The following is a 21,925-nucleotide window of genomic DNA, read 5'->3' as shown; positions in this document are numbered from 1 at the left end:
GGAATGGCATTTCAATCTTGACCTCTGTCTCAGATGTGGGAAGTTTGTCACTGAGCCAAGTGAATGGAGGGTGTCTGAGAAAAGGGAGCCACTAATGATCTAAGCGTGAGTAGAAATGGTTGAGTGGCAAGGAGTTCATTTGGGAGATGATTTAAGGAGCAGCATGTGGCATCTTTAAGAATGATCTCGAGGCTGGTGGAGCCTTAAAAGACTGAACAAAAATTTGTATCGTAATAGCAGATCAGGTCTGGAGTGCGTGAACGATGAAGTCAGATGGTGTGAAGAGGGAAGGGAATTTAACAGTACGGATGGCTTGTTGAATTGTCTAAATCATAGAAATGTATTCCGTGGGGATTAATTGATTTCAGTTTTAAGTGGAACAATTTCATACAGTTAATAAAACCCGAAAGAATTGTGGATGCTGTAAATCAGAAACAAAAAACTGAAGTTGATGGAAAAGCTCTGTAGGTCTGGCAGCATTTGTGAAGAAAGGTCAGAGTTAGTGTTTTGAGTCTGGTGACCTTTCTGGTGGAGATTCGTCTAGACTTGAAACATTAGCTTGCTCTGTCTCCAAGGATGCTGTCTGACTAGCTGTGATTTCCAGCATTTGTTGTTTGCATGGCCGGAGGCTCTCTGAGACTGGATTTTTATTCTATCTTAACATTAATCTTGTATTCCTTAAGCATCTCTATTTTATTTCTTATCTACATACTGTTCCTTGACAATATTGTTCAAAGACAGCATCAGACCACACATATGTGTGCGCAATACCCAGCTGTATTTTGCCACAAACTTTCTCAATTCACCCAGTGATATTCAGCGTCAGGAGATTAATAATTACTGCCAATTAAATGTTGGAGAAACGAAACACATTGTATTCAGCTGATGTCAGTAACTATCTTCTTGTGTCCCTGATCTCAATACCCTCCCTGGTCAACATCTCAGGTTGAAAAAGATTACTCACAACCTTGCCATACTATTTGGCATGTTAGCTAAACCTAAAACCCCATAACTTCACCATTGCAAAGGGTTCTTGCTGACACCTCTGAAATATCACCAATTCAGAGCCTGAATCAACCCATTTGCAATTGAGACCCTAATTTCATGTCTTGGACTTTACAATTCTAGACTTTGCTGGCTGGCTCCCAACTTACACTCTCCACAAAATTTGCAATCATCCAAAAAGCTGCTGCCTATATAATAACATATTCCAAGTACTGGACATCCATCAACTCAACCAGCAGTCTAAACATGCCTTGATTTTAAGATTTTCATCCTAATGTTCAAATCCTTCCATGAGTTGGCACTCTGTACCTCTGCAACATTCTCCACCAGAATAACATCCTAAGAACTGTGTGCGTGTGTTCTTTTTATGTGGTGGGTAAAAGCGGCTTCTGTTAAAAAACTTTGTTTCACCAAGAACGACCTTGGTGTTCATATGATGGCAAGCCACGTCAGATGTGAGGTAGCAATGCATAAAGGCAGTTCTTCCAACAGCCCAGTATTCATAAAAAGGGAAAACATAGCATGAGCTGTGAGTTGTAATTGCAAAGTATTTACGTGCATGTTCTATAAATAAAATCATCATGCATGGACACAAAATGTATTTGCTCCTTCTAGGCCATCTTCACATGTCGTGTATCAGGAGTGGCTTAGCTAGATGCCCATTACATATGCTGCTCTGGCTATTGTGATCTTTGATCATATCACTGATGTTTGGCCAGCAGGACACTTCCTCACACGAAACTCAGCTTCTCGTTGGCTTGCATAGCTGTGGTTCACATCTCTTTTCTCCCTGAGGGATGCTGGCTTTGGGCCCTTTATACAAGATGGCCTCTTGGGCAATGACTTCATTTCAGTAAGTCCGATACTCTCCTTGAGCAACCGTTGGGTTCTTAGTGGTTTCAGGCATACTTTCATCACTACTTCCTTCAGCTCTTCGAGGATTGCATCTCATTGAGTAATTTGTTTTATCTGAACAAGATACTTGTCTGTTAGATTCAGTGTCTCCTCTGGATCAATGACTTCCAAACTAAGTCATCCCATTACTTCTCATTGATCTGAAGATTTCACACGTTGTGCTAGAGCCATCAACCTCTTTCAAAGGGAATGCAAATCTTTGCAACATGTTGACAACATATGCCTTCTTCCCTTCGAATTGTTTCATTAAAAATGAAGTAAGATCTTCTGCAGGCACTTTGGAGCACATGGGATTGATTCGAGAAAGATGCTTAGAAGTGGCTTGTGGTCAGGTTTCTCATATAGGTCTCCTCTAAACAGATACTGATTAATATGTTTGCAAGGAAATAGGCAGGCATTCTTTCTCAATCTCTGAATGGTGTATTTCAGTTTTCATTAGCTCTCTGGATGTAACTGTGCTAGTTGCTTTGCTGCAGGATGATTGTTCCATGTCCAGATCCACTGGCATTTCACTGCAGGATGGCATTCCAGTACTTTGCACTTTTCTTATCATGACCAGCTGTTTTATGTGAGTGAAAGCTGCTTCAGTGCCCCAGTATCACTGAACATTGTTTACAGTGAGCTTGCATGGAGGTTCACATTCTAATGACAAATTGGCCAAAAGCATTGCTAAATAGTTTACAAATAAATCATTGCACCATCTCCAGATCTGCCGATTGTTGCCATCTCTGCTACAGGTTGTGTTTTAGCAGCATCAAGATAAAGTTCTTTCACCATCAGTAACTGATCTATATATTTGATTTTAGTGATTTTCAATTTTAGTTTTATTTTATTTAGCATTGAGTTCATTTGAAGAGTTCTGACCAGCACTCTCAGTAGATATTGATCATGGTCTATGATGGCTTCTTCCATCATCTTCCACATCCATTGACTAATATATTATCCACCATCAATTCCACTTCAGGAAGTTCCCTAACTGTCTCATGTTGTTAGCAACGATAAACTTCTGAATTAGCAGAAATACAAATCAGCATGTTCAACCATTGCTGCTTCCCAAATGATGTCCAGAATTGACCTGCTGCTTCCATTCAACTTCACTTTTCACGATCAAAACTTCTCATTTAGGGTGCTAAAGATCTGTGCATTGGCAAGTTGTGGTAAAATGTCATTAATGGTTTGGCATGGATAATCAGATCTCTTCATAATTGTGTTGAAATCCTTTGGATTCATGGAGTTTCTCAGCTTTCCAGGTTGTATTCATTGCTACTGTACTGCTAACCCAGACTGGAGGAGTTGTCACTCATTCCCATTTTTTCAAGCTCCTCTATCTCAACTTTCAGGCTGGACTTCAGGGTACGATGAACTTTTTTCAGAAGATGTTGAGTTGCTCTCACCAACATTGGAGTGCTGGTATACTTTTCATGCATTTCCAAATGATATTTACCAGGAAGACCACTCAAAATCTGAGAAAATATCATAGTACATGGCATAATCTTTTTGTAGCCAATTACTTGGTGCCATCTGAAACAGTACAATATTTCAGACAGGCAGAGAGTTACCAGACCAAACTTTTAACCTGTTTCAGCTGAGATTAGGGGATTTTACTTTGCATTTACAATTTGGAACTGAAGATCTTCATTCTTCCCATTGCATTGCCCTCTCAGCTCACTTTGTCCACTTGGGATGAGTATTGGTCCATCTTAGAACCTCAATGTTTCTTTTGTTGACTTAATTTTTGGACTACCAGATAACATAACATCAGATAGATCTGTGAATCTTACGGTTCGTACATAGCACTGGCATCTATTTGATACTCTGCATTCATTTGATGCTGTTTGTCTCTGGCCATTATTCCAAAAGTTAAAAACAACATTTTATAATAGATTATGACAATGCAAATCTGTTCCAAGATACACAGTGATTCACCAGAAACATTGTCCAAAATTGCTCCTGCAAACATTTTAATTGCCTTGTTTTTCTTCTCTCCAACAAAACATTTTTGTGCAAGGTCATTCATCTTCTTGAAGTCAGAACACTGCTTTGCCATGTTGGACATGTTTCCTTTTCCTTTCTGTGGTGTCGCTATTATATTTGCATCCAATAGTCTAACCTTGAACTTTCTATTGGCTCGGCTATGAACTTTCCTCTTTTCTCCTATTAACTTGTGCTTGGAAGGCCTGAACTCTCTCTTAGCATCATGCAAAGTCTTGTCAGGTCTCTTCAGCTGGTGATTGGCAACTTCAGAGCTGCTGTACAAGTCAAGAACTTTCTGCGAGAGTTGGTTTCTCTTCTCTCAGCAATTGTGCCCTCGTGACAGAATGTATTAGTCCCAAGGTAACTGTATCTCCAGTTACTTAAACTCATAAGATTCAACTACATACCTCATATGTTGATCAATACTCTCCCCCTTTCCTGAGCTATGGTGTTAAGTGATCAAAGTGAGTCTTCAAGGCCAACAAAATTTAATGAGGTTGGCTTTTCAGCTCTTCAGTGAGATCTAATAGAGAATGCATCTTGTCACAATCTTTCACCAGGAGCGGGAACAGAGTCCCTACTCTGATTCGTTCAGGTTTGCTGTTTAAGTCTTCATCAATTTCATAGTTCCATCAATCAATTCCATTAATTGGAAGAGCGTTCAATTAATTTTCAAATCTGTCTTTATCTCCAGAGGAGCAGCTATTAGAATATTCAAAATTGCATCAATGTATTCTTTGGTAAATGCCCTGTTCAAAGTTGCAGACAGATATGTATAGGTCGCCCACAGCTATCAAAATTCACTTAAATTCAGCTCCACACGTCAGACACCATATTCCGTGTGCTGGCTGATAATGGGTTCTACACAATGCCTTTGTTTCACACAAGGTGACTTCAGTGTTCACACAGCTATGGCAAATCACCCTACACAGAGGCAACAATGCACAAGTCATTTCTCTCCAGTGTTCCTCCACCTCTGGTTTCTTGTGCAATGTTAATTTCTTTGGCTGAATATCGGCAACCTCTGTGTACAGTCATTGAGCCTGTAATCTCTGGAGAGCCCTCCATAATCCTTTCTACCTTTAACACCTCACATGATTTCTTTGAGCACCTATCCTAGGATCTTCATCTTCAGCCTGTTGCCAAATTTAGTTTGATTATTCTCCTATGAAATATCTTGGGACATTTTTATCAAGTTAAAGTCACTATATAAATGCATGCTGTTTTTGTTGTGAAGACTCATTCAAATGTTCAGAAATTGGTTGATTTAAGCTCATAAACTAGACGTCATATTTGAATAGAAGTATATGTATGTAAATCCAGCACCCTTTTTGTACACTAAACAAGGTATGACTGCTCAAGCAGTATGAGACCATTACTAGTAGCCTGACAGTCTTTTGTATTCTTGATTCACTTGAGTGCATTTTTATCTGCAGATAACTACCCCTGCTGAGATTATAGTGTTGAAATGGAGCAGCACTGATGCTATTAACATGGGATTTGAAGAAAATGGTAACCTGTAAGTTAAAAGCTGGTAGTTAGAATTCCCATCCATTCAGAGGTAAGGAATTAAATATTCATCTATAATAATAATCAACCCTTGAGTTCTACAGAAATCGATATGAGTATCTACTTACAGTGGTAAATGTATGAATTATGACAGAAAACATTTAACTTGCAAAACGTATAATAATATGAATAAAAGAAATTACTCCTCCAATTCTCAAAATTGTATGCTGACTCATGGAAAGCTTTCAGGATTAAGCCACTTTAAATTCAGTCACAGGATGTGGCCCACTATTTATTATCTATCCCTTATTTTTATGAATCAACCACATTGCTCTGGGTTTGGAGTCACACGTAGGCCAGACCAGGTAAGGATGACAGACCTCTTTCCCTAGAGAACATTAGTTAAATAAGTGGGTTTTTCCAACAATCAACAGTGATTTCATAATTATCATTAGACCCTTAATTCCAGATTCTTTATTAAATTCAAATTCTATCATGCCATGGTTCTTTCAGATGTTGCATCCACCACCTTATGTTGATGCCCTGTTGAAGGAGGTCAGTGAATATCCTCCACTAGTAAACTCAGGATTTTCATATTACAAGTTATACTGTCATATTTCAAGCTCATTATTTGCAAAATTCTTACAATTAACATTGCGTAAAGCTTGTGGCAGTGATTATTTTGACTTTGTTGCCAGCTGTTTCTACCACATAAGCTTTTTGTACCAATGCTTATACTTAGACATGTACAGGTAGAAAGTTTTTTTTAAATTACGTCCTTGTTGGACATTAAAAATGTGCAAAAGTGTGCAGATTTGGAAGTGGATCAGCTTGTGCCAGATCCACACAAACACTGAACCCATTGCTAAATTTGTGAGGAATATAATTTTAGACATGATTAAAAATCTCATGAATCACATGCTATTGATGTGGCTAATACCCATTTAAAATGATCCCCTTTAAACTTCCTTAGGCTTGCCTCATCTGGGTTCTTCAGTGGCCCCCAAAATTGCCGATAGAAAACCAAGTGTTAGGAGCATTTTATTTTCATCTAAACTTCCTGTGGATCCAACCGGACGCTTATTCCACTGTACTGGCGGTTACCCCCATTGCATCTAATCTCAGACTAACTTCAGTTCATTTCTTTCATGGACTGAGAAGCCTATTGAGGCACGCCAGATGCCAGCAATTCCTGTGAATAACTAAGTATAATTTCAGGCAATTTTAAGTTTCTCTGAATTATGTGCTCATTGGGCACGCAGAGTGCAATTGGTCCAGAATTTGGCCTGCATAAGATATATTGTTAACTCCAAACAAACAGTAACAAGCTGAATTCTTTGTAGCAATAGACTGTAGAACTAACTAATGACTAACAAAATAAAAGGAGTCAACAATAGACTGGCTTCTCCCAAAGACAGTCATTTATTTATCAGTGAGTAGAACTATTCCAAAGATTCTGAATTAACCCTTTTGGGCAATTGCCTTATTCAGCATTTTCCTGAAGCTTTTTCCCCTTGTTTAATTCATTACACAATTGCAAAGCAAGTCCACCAAATGTACCACTGTCCCTTCAGGCCCGAGTCTCAGACTTTTCACGTTCTTCTAAATTTAGATGAGCAATTTTTTTTTGCTTCAGGATGTTCTCCTCAGATATTGCTCTTTGTCATTCAGTGCCATGTTGAGATCTTTATTTAGTGAACGTTTTTACTGAACATATTTGTTGGCGTTGGTAATGAACAAATTTCCTTCCGGAGGATTTTGAATTTTCTCAATGCGTATAATGCAAAATAGTTAATGTGATGAGTCAGTGAAGAAGTAATCTCCTTTTGACTTTGTCATGAGGTCACTTTCAGTGAAGGTCTTCCACTGTGAGCCCTGTTCTTTGAGCCCAATCAGCATTTTGTTTGATTTTGTTGTTGTCAGTGGCACTGGCTGTGTAGTATTAGAATCTCTTTCTAGATCAATTGTGGCCGTAGACTGATTATGTTAAGAGTTAAGCCAGTCTTGAAAGTTCTCCCATTGGTTAGGAACAAGTAAATAACTTTTTAGCCCTGTGAAAAGTTTCTTCCCTATTGGTAATATTAAACGGTAGTTTTATACCAGCATAACTGATCTCAGTTAATGTTCACTTCTTTCTGGGTCTAACCCATATTGCTTTGAGCACAGTAAAGCCTTCTTATTCCTGATGTAAGTCAATTTGGTCAGTAATGGATCCCTTCTTGGATTGCTGAATCTGCTCCAAATTTCAAGATCTTCAGAGCAAAATGTATCTGCTACTCAGCAGGAAGTCTTCTGGTTCTGGATGCCACAAGCACATTTTGTGAACTGATGATCTTTATGTCTCAAAGAAATCTTTTACATTCCTTTAATCTTGAAGGTCATTCTACATGTTCACTATACCATCAGATTTTCAGTTTGTAACTCTACATTTTGCAATCAAGGAGTTTCATAAGGAGTAATATTTACTCCTACATCAAGCTTGAATTAAGTCGGATGTCCATTGACATTGATGAGCTCAAACATGTCTGGTTCAGATGAGTAGCTTGTTTCCATGAGGAACTGTTGTGATATTTCTTCCAAAGAAAGAATGCCATCATCTAAGAATACATGTTCGAATGGAAGTATCTTCTGGAAGCTAAAATTATTTTCTTAGGTTTTAATCTTAGATGCAACTAGTATTGTTTCCATTGTTTAAAGATTGCAAAACATCTCACTTTGTTCCAAAAGTGACATTCTTGTGATGGAGTTGGACGTTGCTTTTATTAGTGTGGCATTTTTGCCCCACATCTTAGACAGTGATGCCTAGAATCAAAAGATTTGAACACTGGCTTGTTTTGTGCTTGTGCTATATGAAGTTGATAGGTTCGATGGTCTTCAGGAGTAAATCTTTCGTTCTGTTTCCCAGATTTTTCTGTGGTTTTTCTGAATGTCAGCTTCTAACACAAACTCCATATAACCTTGTTCATTGTGATATCTTTCTTTAATTGTAAAAGATTTGAAAGAGATGAATCAGAAATTCTCATGACAAATCTGTCTCTAATTAGTTGTAATATTTCATACTCACAAAATTCAGACAGCGTATCAAGATCATTGATGATGTTATTGTGGTGAATTCTAATGGGAGTGCACTGGAAAACCAGCCCTACTACTCCATTGGTCATACTAAATGTGAAAATATCTTATTCGATCACCAAAAATGTCAATTGTTTTTCTCCTCATTACAGATAACTAGAAGAAGGGTCTTTCACTGGGCTTTCCAATAAGATGTATAATAACATGTTTCTTACAGGTAAACTTACTCATCGATTAAGTATCAAACTGGTTATCAGCTGAGGTACTATACAAATTGAACAATATCTGCCTTAATTGAAAACACGCAGTCATAAACAGGATGAAATACACATGCACATTATAACTGGGAAAAACCTTGTGGATCAAGAATTCAAATTTGGAGATTAGAATGAGGTGACTTTATCACAGATTTGTTAGTTTCTTCTTAACAAGTTCATGATGCTGTCAATCACAGAATGATGGGAAACCTGCAGCCTAGCTTTTAGATGTAGCTTGTGAAATAGTTAGGGATCATGATTTTATGAAGCATTATCAGATTGTTTTTCAAACTATTTCAGTGAGATGTAGGGAAAGCTGCTTTCAGCTCCAGGCTTCCTATCTCTTAGAGACTGAAAGCGACAGTACTGCATTCTTTCAAACTGCCCATAGTTTCGAGATATGCCCAGAAAATAACACCCACCAATCCAAAGACTGTTGCTCAGCAATGTCAGATTGATTAGGGGTTTTCAGGTCTGTTTGCTCAACAATTGAAGTAATAAAACTCCACCTATTATCTTTAAATCTTTGCTGGACACTGCTTTCCAAAGTCCCTTTTTTTTAGTAAATAGCAAATGTATGATTGTTTCCATTAGCCTTTTGATTTGCCAATTCAAAGCAATCACATAATAAATCGTTTGGAACCCACTAATCTTCAAATGATCATTTTCCAGTTGTCATAATCCATAAATACATACATTCCTAACCATGAAAGGAGTGGGGAATGGTCTAGCGGTGTTATCACTAGACTATTAATCCAGAGACCCAGGTAATGTTCTGGGCAAGATAACAAAGTGTGGAGCTGGATGAACACAGCCGGCCAAGCAGCATCTCAGGAGCACAAAAGCTGACGTTTCGGGCCTAGACCCTTCATCAGAGAGAGGGCTCTGATGAAGGGTCTATGCCCGAAACATCAGCTTTTGTGCTCCTGAGATGCTGCTTGGCCGGCTGTGTTCATCCAGCTCCACACTTTGTTATCTTGGATTCTCCAGCATCTGCAGTTCCCATTGTCACTAATGTTCTGGGCATTTGAGTTCAAATCTTGCCTTGACAGATGGTAGAATTTGATTTCAATATTAATCTGGAAATGAGAGTTTAATGATGACCATGAATCCATTATAAACTGTCAGGGAAAAACCCATATAGTTCGCTGCTGTCCTTTAGGGAAGGTAATCTGTCACCTTTACCTGATCTGGCCTACATTTGACTCCAGACCAACGGCAATTAACTGCTCTCTGGATAATTAGTGCTGGTACAACCAGTGATGCCCACATCCCATGATTGATTATATCAAAGAAAATTGACTAGATTCTCCTGGAAACTGCATTCTTTAATCAAATTTAAAGCTGCCTAAGTATTTAAATGAACTTTAGCCTCCAAGTATAAAAATGAAAATCGTTGGTTTTGCACACTTTGCCCTTAGTCTTAGATAACAAAGTGTGGAGGTGGATGAACACAGCAGGCCTAGCAGCATCTCAGGAGCACAAAAGTTGACGTTTCAGGCCTAGAGCTTTCTCTGATGAAGGGTCTAGGCCCGAAACGTCAGCTTTTGTGCTCCTGAGATGCTGCTTGGCCTGCTGTGTTCATCCAACTTCACACTTTGTTATCTTGGATTCTCCAGCATCTGCAGTTCCTGTTATCTCTCGCCCTTAGTCTTGCTGGGTTTCCCATCCATTTTATGAAGATGGTTGATACTCCAATTTCTGCTTGTCCTGAGCAAAATTTTTAATTGAAGAAATGACATCATGGCATTTGGCTCTTAAAGACTTTTGGTTATACAACAAAAATGTTATAAACTTAAATAGGATCTTTTTGGTAAAATTCTCTTCTGCAATCAAATTCTGTATTGTTCGAAGATGGGGAATCCAAGATGGAGGATAGGAAAAAATTGTGACTATGGCTGTACTATCATTTTTAAAGGTATTTTCAGTGATGGAGCCAATTTTCTTAAATTCTAGGACAGTAATAGCTGTTTTATAAGCTGTTGCATTGTTCTGGAACTTTGGGGAAAAAAAGATCAAAACAACAGCACTTTAAAAAAGAGGAAGACAGACAGAGCCTGTGACCACATGGGCATTGAATCAAACCGAGAAATAAATCTGCTCAGACCCAGCAGTGAATCTGCGCAGCTCACTGTTCTGCTGTTTGATTTCAGGTATTCCTGGACACCGGCATCATCTGAGAAAGAATGACAAATAGCAAAATTCGCAACTGACCTTGGAGTTGGAGAGCTTACAGCAGGGGAGCAGCTAAGTGCTTTTAAAAAGTGTAACCTTACTTTTTTTAATTGATCTACAATACTGAGTAGAATGCGTTCTTTTTTGTTTAAAAACCAAAAGAACTGTGGATGCTGTAAATCAGGAACAAAAGCAGAAATTGCCAGGAAAAAACTCAGCAGGTCTGGCAGCATCTGTGAAGGAAAACTCTGAACTTTTTCTTCACAGATGCTGCCAGACCTGCTGAGTTTTTCCGGCAATTTCTGCTTTTGTTCTTATTTGATTACATGTTTTATTGAGATTTGTCTCTTGATTAAACTTTAAAAAATATGAAACTCAGCTACTAAGAGTTTTCTTTGGAGCAGTAAGACCGTGCTGTTTTCTGGATCTGTGGGTTAAGATAGAGCGATGCGCTCTTCCTCTTGGATGTGCGAGGTTAGGGAAAGTTTTCATGTTAACGGATGATTATGTCTGCAGGAAGTGTATTTGGCTGCGATTCCTATCAGATCAGATGGAATGGTTGGAGCGGCAGTTAAGAACAGTAAGGAATTTACAGGAGCTGGGGTTGTGATGGATGGTAGTTGCAGGAATGGAGATAAACCATAGATACAGTCAGGTAGATGGGTTATCTCCAGGAAAGGTACAAGAGGGAGGCAGGCCTTGTAGGAGTCTCCTGTGGCAATCTGTATATCAAATAAGTGTCTATTTTGGAAGATGTAGGGAAATGTAGCACTGAGAGCCAAGTTACTGTACTGAGACGAGCGTTAATGTACCGAGGGGTACGATGGGTTCCAAGCGATCGATTGTGAGAGGAGAATGCCTAGCCAGAGGCACAGACAGATGTTTCTGCGGCAAACAGCGAGGCATCAGAATGGTGTGTTGTCTCCCTGGTGCCAAGATCAAGGATATTTCGGAGAGGGTGCAGAATGTTCTCAAAAGGGACAGGGATCAGCAGAGGTTATTGTACACATTGGAACTAACGACAAATGAAGAGAAAAGGATAAGGTTTTGAGGAGAGAATATAGAAAGCTAGGCAGGAATTTTAAAAGGAGGTCCTTGAGGATAATAATATCTGGATCACTCCTGGTGCCACAAGCTAGTGAGGGTAGGAATAGGAGGACAGAGCAGATGAATACGTAGTTGAGAAAATGGTGCAGGGGAGAAGGATTCACATTTTTGGATCACTGGAATTGGGGTAGACCCATATAAGAAGGACATATTGAACCTGAATTGGAAAGTACTGGCAGGGAGATTTGCTAGAATAGATGAACTCAGGGCATGGTTTGGAATATGATACTGGGATATCATAGCAATACAGAAACAGCAATATAGGGAAATCAGGATGACAAAAAAGGGGACATGAGATAGCTTTGGCAAATAGGGTTAGGGAGAATCCAAAGGGATTCTACAAATACTTTAAGGACAAAAGAATAATTAGGGAGAGAATAGGACCTCTTAAAGATTAGCAAGGCCGGAATTGCAGAAGACGGGGGAGATACTGAATGAGCATTTTGCATCAGTGTTTGCTGTGGAGAAGGATATGGAAGACAGAGAACATTGGGGAATTACATAATGACATCTTGAAAAATGTCCATATTACAGAGGAGGAGGTGTTGGATGCCTTAAATTGCATAAAGGTGGATTAATTCCCCAGGACCTGATCAGGTGTTCCCTAGAGCTCTGCAGGATGTTAACAAAGTGGTTGCTGGGCCCCTTGCTGAGATATATGTATCATCTATAGCCATGGGTGAGGTGCCGGAATACTGGAGGTTGGCTAATGTAGTGTCACTATTTAAGAAAAGTAATAAGGAAAAGCCAGGGAGCCTGACATTGTTGGTGAGCAAATTGTTGGAAGGAATCCTGAGGGACAGGATATACATGGAGTTGGAAAGGCAAGAACAGATTAGGGATAGTCAACATGGTTTTGTGTGTGGGAAATCATGTCTCACTAACATGATTGAGCTCTTTGAAGAAATAATGAAAGGGATTGATGAGGGTAGAGCAGTGGACATGATCTGTATGGACTTCAGTAAGGTGTTTGACAAGGTTTCTCATGGCAGACTGATTAACAAAATTATATCACATGGAATACAGGGAGAACTAGACACTTAGATATAGAACTGGCTTGAAGGTAGAAGACAGACGATGGGGTGGAGTGTTGCTCTTCAGACTGGAGGCCTGTGATCAGCAGTGTGCCACAAGGATTGGTGCTGGGTTCACTGCTTTTCGTTATTTATGTAAATGATTTGAATATGAACATAGGAGGCATGGTTAGTAAGTTTGCAGATGACACTGAAGTTGGAGGTGTAGCGGACAGCGAAGAAAGTTATCTCAGAGTACAACAGGACTCTGATCAGATGGGCTAATCGAGCAAGGAGTGGCAGATGGAGTTTAATTTAGAAAATTGTGAGGTGCTGCATTTTAGAAAGGCTAATCAGGGCAGGACTTATGCACTTAATGGTAAAACCTGGAGAAGTGTTGCTGGACAAAGAGACCTTGAAATGAAGGTTCATAGTTCCTTGAAAGTGGAGTCTCAGGTAGAGAGGACAGTGAAGAAGGCTTTTGGTATGCTCGTCTTTATTAATCAGTGCATTGAGTATTGGAGATGGGAGGTCATGTTTCAGCTGTACGGGACAATGGTAGGCCACTTTTGGAATTCTGCATATAATTCTAGTCTCCTTGCCATAGGCAGGATGTTGTGAAACTTGAAAGTGTTCAGGAAAAGATTTACAAGGATGTTGCTGGGGTTGGAGGGTTTATATGGAGAGAACTGAATAGGTTGGGGCTAATTTCCCTGGAGCGTCGGAGGCTGAGGAGTGACCTTATTGAGGTTTATAAAATCATGAGGGGCATGGATAGAGTAAATAGACAAGGTTCTTTCCCCAGAGTGGGTAGTCCAAAGCTAGAGAGGATAGGTTTAAGGTGAGAGGTGAAAGATTTAAAAGGGAACTAAGGGGCAAATTCTTCACGCACAGGGTGCTGCGTATGTGGAATGAGCTGCTAGAGGAAGTGATGGAGGCTGGTACAATTACAACATTTAAAAGGCATCTGGATGGGTCAATGAATAGGAAGGGTTTAGAGGGTTATGGGGCAAAAGGGGGCTAGATTAACTTTGGATATCTGGTTGGCATGGACAAGTTCAACCAAAGGATCGGTTTCAATACTGTACATCTCTATGAATTGTGTTGCTCCATTGATGAATTTCTTTAAGTTTTGGTTCACTTCAGAGGACTTCTTTGCAGTCTATAATGATACTTGCTGACGATGACAAAGAATGACTGATTATTGTATAGAAATATTTAGCCATTTAATAAGCTTTCAAACTTAGGATTTTGTGAAAAAAACAATTATTCACCCTTCCAGTATGGGACTGAACATAAATCTGGACTTTGACATTGACCATTTGTCAAGGATCGTGATTCAGAATTTTCTCCTTTAGCTTCGGTGATAATTTTTTCTGGTTCTCTCAAGCTTTTTAAAACTTTTATCCATGATCTGGCTGATCTAAGCTTCTGAAGAAGGCTTTTAGAGCTGCCATAGTTCTTTGAGCCCTGACAGACTCCTGTCTCTGCTATAGCTGCAGCTGGCGACCGGTTTAACATTTTTACCTTAAAGTGGCAACTCACTTACTTGCCTGCAGCAAGATTTTGTCCCCCTTTCTTCTCTTCAAATGGCTGTGGATTTTTTTCATCTCTTCACTTTAGAAGACAAAAACCCAACTGTTGTTCAGTATGTTGTAAAATATGCCAACTCTGGTGTCTGTTTCTGCTACAGTCTTGTTTGGATAGATTTGCTACTGCCATCCTTTCTTGTACTGTTGCTTTACAAGCTTCCTAGAATTAAATGGTGAAGGATTAGCCACTAACAATGATTCAGAAGAGAAACAGCAACTTGAGTAACAGGAAATAGTTTATTACGTAACAGCAAGATAACAGGTTACGTTGCCTTAAGACTGGTTGACTACCTTAATGCTAGATAAGAGATATTAACTAAAGATATGCAACCTGGCTGTAGACTTTAGAACTGATGAACAATTACAACAAACTAAGCAACTGACCAGCTTCTCCCAGAGAAAGTTACTTGTATATATCAGTGGGCAGAACTATTTCAATGTTTTTGAGCTAACACTTACAGGCCAACTACTGTTTGACGATGAGGTGGGGCTAGAAGTAAAGGGTTGGTGATAGAGAAGATGACCTGATAAAAGTGAAAATATTTCTTAAGAGGAAATAATAAGCATATCATTTTGAGGTTCTCTATATACTTACTTCCTCATTCCAATCTTAACAACAGCTTTGCCTTTCATGTTTTCACCTACGCATTCCTATGGTCACTAAACCACAAACTAACCAAAGAAAACATAATAAGGATGCTATTTTTGTAAACTAGTAATTTAATGTCCTAATTACTGCTAAGCAGAGAAGTTAAGATATGCTCAACACTGTCAGCATCACTACACGTTCAGGAATAGCAAAAAAAAAAGCACAAGAGCCAACATACATGTTGACTTTTCTGAAAACAAACTCTGTATGCTTATGTTGAACAACATTTTCAAATAATTGTCAAATCCAATGTTGCATGACACATTGTCTCTGACATCAGTCCTGTCACCCTTGTGCTATTTGGAAAATAGGAGTAGACAAAGCGAAAATGAAAAGCTGAGTACCAGCTCTTTCTACTAAGGCTCCACAGGCTTGGTTAAGGTTAGCTGGGTGATTATCAATGAAGTAGTGTGACTGGATTTTTATTTTACTGAAGGTTTGATAACAGAGTTCATCTTTTTGAGCAATTCGTGTAGCATATTTATTATGTTGTAAGAAAGATTTTAGTTTTAGTTCTTGAAGATATTTTTCTGCTGAGGTTCTCCCTTCTTTACTGTCCTCATTGATTCCTTATGCTGCTACAGTTCCCTAGACTCTCACATTTCCCCCAGATCAAATAATTTAATCTTGCTTAATCCAGTGATCAAACTGAGAACTTTTAGGTTTGTATGATTTGGTTATTGCAGTGCAAACCTACTGCAGCCTCAAGGAAGCCTTTTCCAATATTTTAAATGATTGTGCATGTGTAAGAGCGAATGTCCTAACTTACTGCTTTCCAGTAAAAGGCCATTTTCTCTGGTTGTGACAGTGATATGTTAAAACATATGAACATGGCAAGTTTAGATGTAGTCCAATGGAACATATCATCTTGGTAATGGATATCCAAATAGTCAATTTATTGGTACACAACCTGAGTATTGCTGAGAGATGACACATTTTATGAAAGCATTTTAACTTTTAAGAGTACTAACACACAGGGAAAACCAATAGTAATACTGCTGGCAATGAGATGTTGATTGGTTTGCATATGAATTCTAATTTGTAAAGGCATTGTCATGAAGAATGCATGACTTAATGATGATTGACAGTTAACTGCTGAGCTTTGTTTAAATTTCAGACAATTTCAGGCAGGTTGATTGTGATTGGTCAGGGCATTGTTCTGAAAAATTAACCAGAGAATGACTGCCATCTATTTTGTGAGTTGAAACAATGCATTAGCTATATTACATGCAGTGGCATGTAAGAATCTCTCACCTGTTTTAGTTTGACTCCATCCTATGCTCCAATTCATATGTAAAATGAGCATCAAATGAGCTTCCTTATGCCAATTACAAGTGAAATTGGTCAGGGTTTTTTTTACTACGGTCTACCACAAACCCACCTTCACCGGTCAATATACACATTGGAATTCCTCTAGTTCCTACCTGTTATGGATTGAACTTACTGGCAACCTCATAAATAGGACTTGAATTCTTTGTTCACCATGTAACCCCAATGCTGAATTAGGGGACTTTGAGGCTACTCTTTTGGATAATAACTATGCTGATCAGTTCACTTTTCACTAGGTGTCTCACATTCTCAAGGAATGCCCTAAGGTGGTCACTGTTGGCTCTGGAAGGTGCCTAGTTTACCTCAGATTACCCTGAAAGGGTAAGGTATCTCAAACGTTTAATGCCACTACTATACAGTCACAAAATAAATGGTATTCTCCACTAACAGGATGCGACTGTCAAGTTAACAAATTATTCTTCGTATAACATGAATGAATAATGTGGTATTGGTACTTCAGTGTTGGTGTGATGTTAACTATACAGGCCATATGTCCAAAAGACTCCTGAGTCGTATCAACCAATATGTTCCTTGAACTGACTGCAATAAGCAAGTTTTTGGCCATACCCCGATAACCTGTGCTTGCAAAACTTACAACACAGTGCCCAACATTGATATATTGCTGCAATTGGACAAAATTATCTGGATTAATCTGAATGTGCAGTGAACTGTGCTCACCATCAATTTAAGGTTGCAAGTCAATCTCCCAGAGTGGCACAGTTGTGTGTACTGGAAGCCATGTGTATTAATATACAAGACTGTGTTCTTTGCAGACAGAAAGAACATGTACACACAATGCACAACTCAACTCAACAAAACAGGTGACAGCCATTTGCTGGATCATTTCTCAGGAATAATCAAGTCACTAGTCTGATTTAAACTTTAAACAAAATCTGGCTGTTAATTGTCAATCATCATTAATAGGTGGATTCTCTATTGCAATGATTTTACCAGTCAGTGCCCAGTTGCCAACCAATCAGCACTGCCTTCTGATGAATGATGCATGATAAATGATGGTTTTCCACTTGAATTAGTATTTAGCAAAATGTCCTGATGATTGCAAGTTTAAAAGGTTCAAAGAAATATGTTTCTTTTTATATAATACTAGTCAATATAACTGGTTACTGTCATATGCGTTGCAGTACCACCCACTAAAAGCCAGTGGTTGGGCGAGAGTGCTGTCACAAATCTTCCTTTTCTACTGGGTATAAGAATTTATCTGGTTACTGACAGTAGAGGATGAACCACTAATAAGCCTTAACAAGAAGACACACTCGTCTTAACAACAATATGCAATTTAGTTGTATAAGCTATATTAACTGGTTAGACTGTTAGAATCCAGGGATGACAAGTCTGACCCCCATCAAACTATTGAGTTAGACTCCTCAATCATTTTCCAAAATGGTTCATTAAATTGGGTGGTCCCTAATCAGAATTATTCGCTTAGATAACTCTTATCACCTTGGCACCACTGAAAATTTCATATTTTATATTTTCAGTGCCATTTTGTTCTCATTTGAGATAGAAAGGTAGTCTGAGAATAATAGAGTTTGACCTTGAGGTAGAATTTTTCTGATGTAGTTGCACCTACCTCGGGTCCCACCTCAAATGCTCCATTTCACTTCCTCCTACAATTTATAGGATTCAAATTCTCAGATTTAGGCTTCTGTAACTGAAATATCATGTGTGAGTAGTACTAGCAGGAGAACCTGGAGAGATGTAATAGCTCAAATAATAATACCAGAATATAAATCCCACAGGAAGAAATGTAGTAATAACAATTCAAGAGGCATTTATATACAAATCTCAAGCAACAGCAGAAACCATATTCAAGAAACCAATGTTCTACCTCACTGATTTATCTTTTAACCTTCTTTCCTAATATCTCTCCCATCTTGAGCACAAAATCAAAGCTTGCCCTGTGTCACAAGTATGAAGCACCTTGGGAATTTTTCCTGCATTATAAGGTGCTATATAAATACAAAATTCTGATCATTTTAGGCAGGCATATGAAACTGTCATCACATGTCTGGTAATCAGGATAGGAAATTGTGGTGGACAGTCATTGCTGTAAATTGTCAATAAATTTGAAACTTTAAAGAAGTATTTTCCACTTTGTCCTTATTTGTTTTATCTTGCCTGAAACCACACACCTCACAAATCAGCCAAGAGCCAGGCATTTTGTCCAATTCTTCAGGTTTGTTCCTTGATCAATGGTGCCTGGCCTACCAGTGCACCTGAATGACAAATGCATTTTATAACGTAATAACTTTATACCTTGATGAGGTGTTGTTAGGTTTGCTTCCGAGATGAAAAAGTACAGGACCGCTTGTTTTTTACAAGCTGCACTATTAAACTGCAAATTCTGAACAATTTTCCATTATGCACAGTGATAACCAGTACGACTTTTACTTAAGGAAAGTGAGTTGGCTGAGAAGAGATTGCTGTTGCTGGTGCTTTATTATGTGACTTTTATAAACAATTAATCATTTATTATAAATAAATATGAATTGCTTCTTTTTAAAATATTATTACTACATAGTGCAGTATATTCACAAGGTAACTAATTATATTGTAGCTCTTTTAGTAGCACCTGGGACCACCAAATGATTGATTGGAGCCAGACTGTCTGAAGTTGTTGAGATCTGTGTTCAGTTTCACTTCATCTGGCTTGTGATAAGTTCTGCAAGATGCAAGATTGGTTTATTTTCCTCAGAAGATTATGAATGTCAGTGATTGAAGAAATGGAATTCAAGTTTTAATGGCACTTGAAATGTGACAACCCTGAATATTTTTAATTATTTTTATTCCTCTGGCAAACAAATTAACCATGATAAGAATGCCTTGGGCACACTAAAACAAAAATTTGCATTCTGTCCCTGAGATTTTAATGGCAAACTGTTCTCACTGATTATTTGGATTGATTTGGATTTTGGATTTGTGTTTAATCCCTTTCCTTTGCCATTTCGTCTTCCTGATTATTTTTATCAGAACTCACTCCAAAAACACATTGACCTGGTTCCTGCACTCAATCTGCTGAGTTAAAATCTCAGTCGAGGTGGCACCGTTGATTTTGGTGTCCCAAGGCCTAGGGATGGACGGAGGGAATTTGGGGAATCAGTTAAGGTTGCTTTTGCTCTCCGCTAACTTCAACAGTAAAGTGTGCACACCAATGAACAGTGATGTTGCAAAGGCAGGAAGTTTGAGAGGGCTCCAAATTATGGAAGATGGATCCAAGTGGGAGAGGGGAATCTCCACTTGTGCTTTCAACTTGTCCCTCTGTGTCTGTGCCCAGAAGTGACAAAATCTAATTTTTGTGTTTCGTGACAGGAAAAAGGTGCTGATTCATTATCAACATTATACTTTTTGATTCCAGATATTAAAAAAAAAGTTAATTTCCAGCACCTGCAGTGGTGGGATTTGTATTTAGGACCCCAGAAGATTACCTGGATCTCTCCATTACTAGGTCGATGACAATACCACTACAGCATTGCCAACGCCCCGAACAGAGGATTAAGAGTATCATTGATCAAACTAGCTTGGGCACGACGGACAACTGAAGCACCTCACTTTTCTGACGTTTCAGAATAGTAGTTTGGGTGCATGAATCACAAACTTTGGGAAATGCAGTATTGTTGTAATATTGAGAAGCAAAATCAGGGCTTAAGTTTTGAAGGATTGTGGAAAAATTGATTTCCTTAATGTTTTATGGAAATACATTGAATGGTTTCTTTAAAGGAGGTGACTGAATGTTCGCTGCAAAGATTGGAATTTAAAAAAAGATAAAATTTAATTTTCATAAAACTTAAGCATATTGGTTAGAATGTCAGAACAGCAAACTCCAGTAGATTCTATGCTTTATCCTTTTGACGTCAAGTATAACATATTGGTAATATGTTAATTCCTTCAGAAAAATCTGATCTGTTTTCTTCCTGAAGAATGTGTGTATGTACGTGGTTTGGGGAAGTTTTGAAGGATAAACATGTATGATTCTATATATTAGTGATTGCGTCCGTTGACCAATTATTGCATCTTTATTGAATATATTATATTTTGATAACAGACTCAAAACTGTGCTCATTAAAAAATATGTTGCTCGATATTGTTGTTTAAAACCTAATATAGATAACGTATTTTTCTTTTATGTTGTGACCTATTGCAAAGTGCGACGAGAGCGATGTTGCAGTCCTCCAGCATCTGTCTGAATACTTTATTCAGTAAGAAAGAATACAGAAATCCAGGTAAGAGGTGAAAGATTTAAAAGGGATATAAGGAGCGAGGTTTTAATGCATAAGGTGATACATGTATGGAATGAGCTACCAGAAGAAGTGGTGGAGACTGGTACAGATACAACATTTAACAGGCACCTAGATGGGTAGATGAATAGAAAGGTTTTAAAGGGATATGGGCCAAATGCTGGCCAATGGGACTAGTTTAATCTAGGATATCTGGTTGGCATGGACGGATTGGACCGAAAGGTCTATTTCTGTGCTGTACAACTCTGTGACTCTATCACTACAACCCCCTAGGACTGAGCTTGCTATAAATCATGTGGTCAGCCCTTTTACATGCTTGTTCCAAATGCTCGACTTGCATCTCATGGATACCACATGCTGTGTGAGAGGGAAAGGAGCAAATTTAATATGCAGGTTTCAGTATCAGGGTTAGAGGAGTGGCAAGTGTCATTAGGTTATTTTCAAAACTGAGCCAGGTAGCTGTAATTGGCGACTCTGGCAAGGCTCTTTTGTATTTTTAAAGTAGTACCTTTTGATAGAAATCATTGACTAACCACAGGAATGGCTATGATTACTCTATTTTAACCACAAACATCAGTTTTAGTGGAGGACATCTTCCACACAATAAAAACAATTACAGCCCAGATGATTACTTTGTCATCACTGTGAAATGTCCTTGAATATCACTGACTCCTCAATCTTCAGTGATTATATTCTCACATTCTTAGCTTATGTCTTCATTTCCTATAGATGTATTGTAGCATCAGGACACAAATAATGATGATGATGAAGAGGAGAAAGCTATTGATAAGGAGAAGAAGGAAAGTTTTTTTTGGCATCTTAGCATGAAATAACAATGGGAGGATAATGATGAGGAGGAAAATGTTGATTACTTCGCTGCATGACAGGGCTAGACACTATATTCCAATTCTACAACCACCTTGTTTTATTATTTTAACACACTAGTTCATATAGTTTCATCCAGGGAGAGGTAGATGGTGGGAATAATTGACAAGGAACCAGGAAGCAAAGTGTCAGTGAAGATTTGTGCCAACCTCGCAGAGCAGACTGCACATAAGTCTATCCGTGACTT

At 38.6% G+C, this 21,925-nt stretch overlaps 2 long non-coding RNA genes across 8 annotated transcripts in view; one reads left to right on the top strand and one right to left on the bottom strand.

The window, feature by feature from the left end:
- Positions 1–21,925, bottom strand: part of LOC125459723 (uncharacterized) — a 147,729-nt gene that overhangs the window by 33,711 nt on the left and 92,093 nt on the right. Inside the window, exon 2 of one of the 3 annotated variants that reach the window (XR_007249095.2) lies at positions 14,577–14,779. The exons of the other annotated variants lie outside the window; for them this stretch is intronic. This is a non-coding gene — a long non-coding RNA (uncharacterized LOC125459723). The remainder of the gene's footprint in view (positions 1–14,576; positions 14,780–21,925) is intronic. 3 annotated transcript variants of the gene reach the window in all.
- LOC125459722 (uncharacterized) overlaps positions 1–21,925 on the top strand; it is a 206,883-nt gene that overhangs the window by 92,993 nt on the left and 91,965 nt on the right. For 4 of the 5 annotated variants that reach the window (XR_009446791.1, XR_007249092.2, XR_007249091.2 and 1 more), the window contains 3 exons: positions 5,331–8,692; positions 10,886–10,998; positions 20,762–20,838. This is a non-coding gene — a long non-coding RNA (uncharacterized LOC125459722). The remainder of the gene's footprint in view (positions 1–5,330; positions 8,693–10,885; positions 10,999–20,761; positions 20,839–21,925) is intronic. The other variant, XR_007249093.2, reaches the window with a different exon arrangement.

Source organism: Stegostoma tigrinum, chromosome 16, assembly GCF_030684315.1.
Source record: "Stegostoma tigrinum isolate sSteTig4 chromosome 16, sSteTig4.hap1, whole genome shotgun sequence".
Classification (NCBI taxonomy): Eukaryota; Metazoa; Chordata; class Chondrichthyes; order Orectolobiformes; family Stegostomatidae; genus Stegostoma; species Stegostoma tigrinum.
This window is presented reverse-complemented; position numbering and strand designations above follow the sequence as displayed.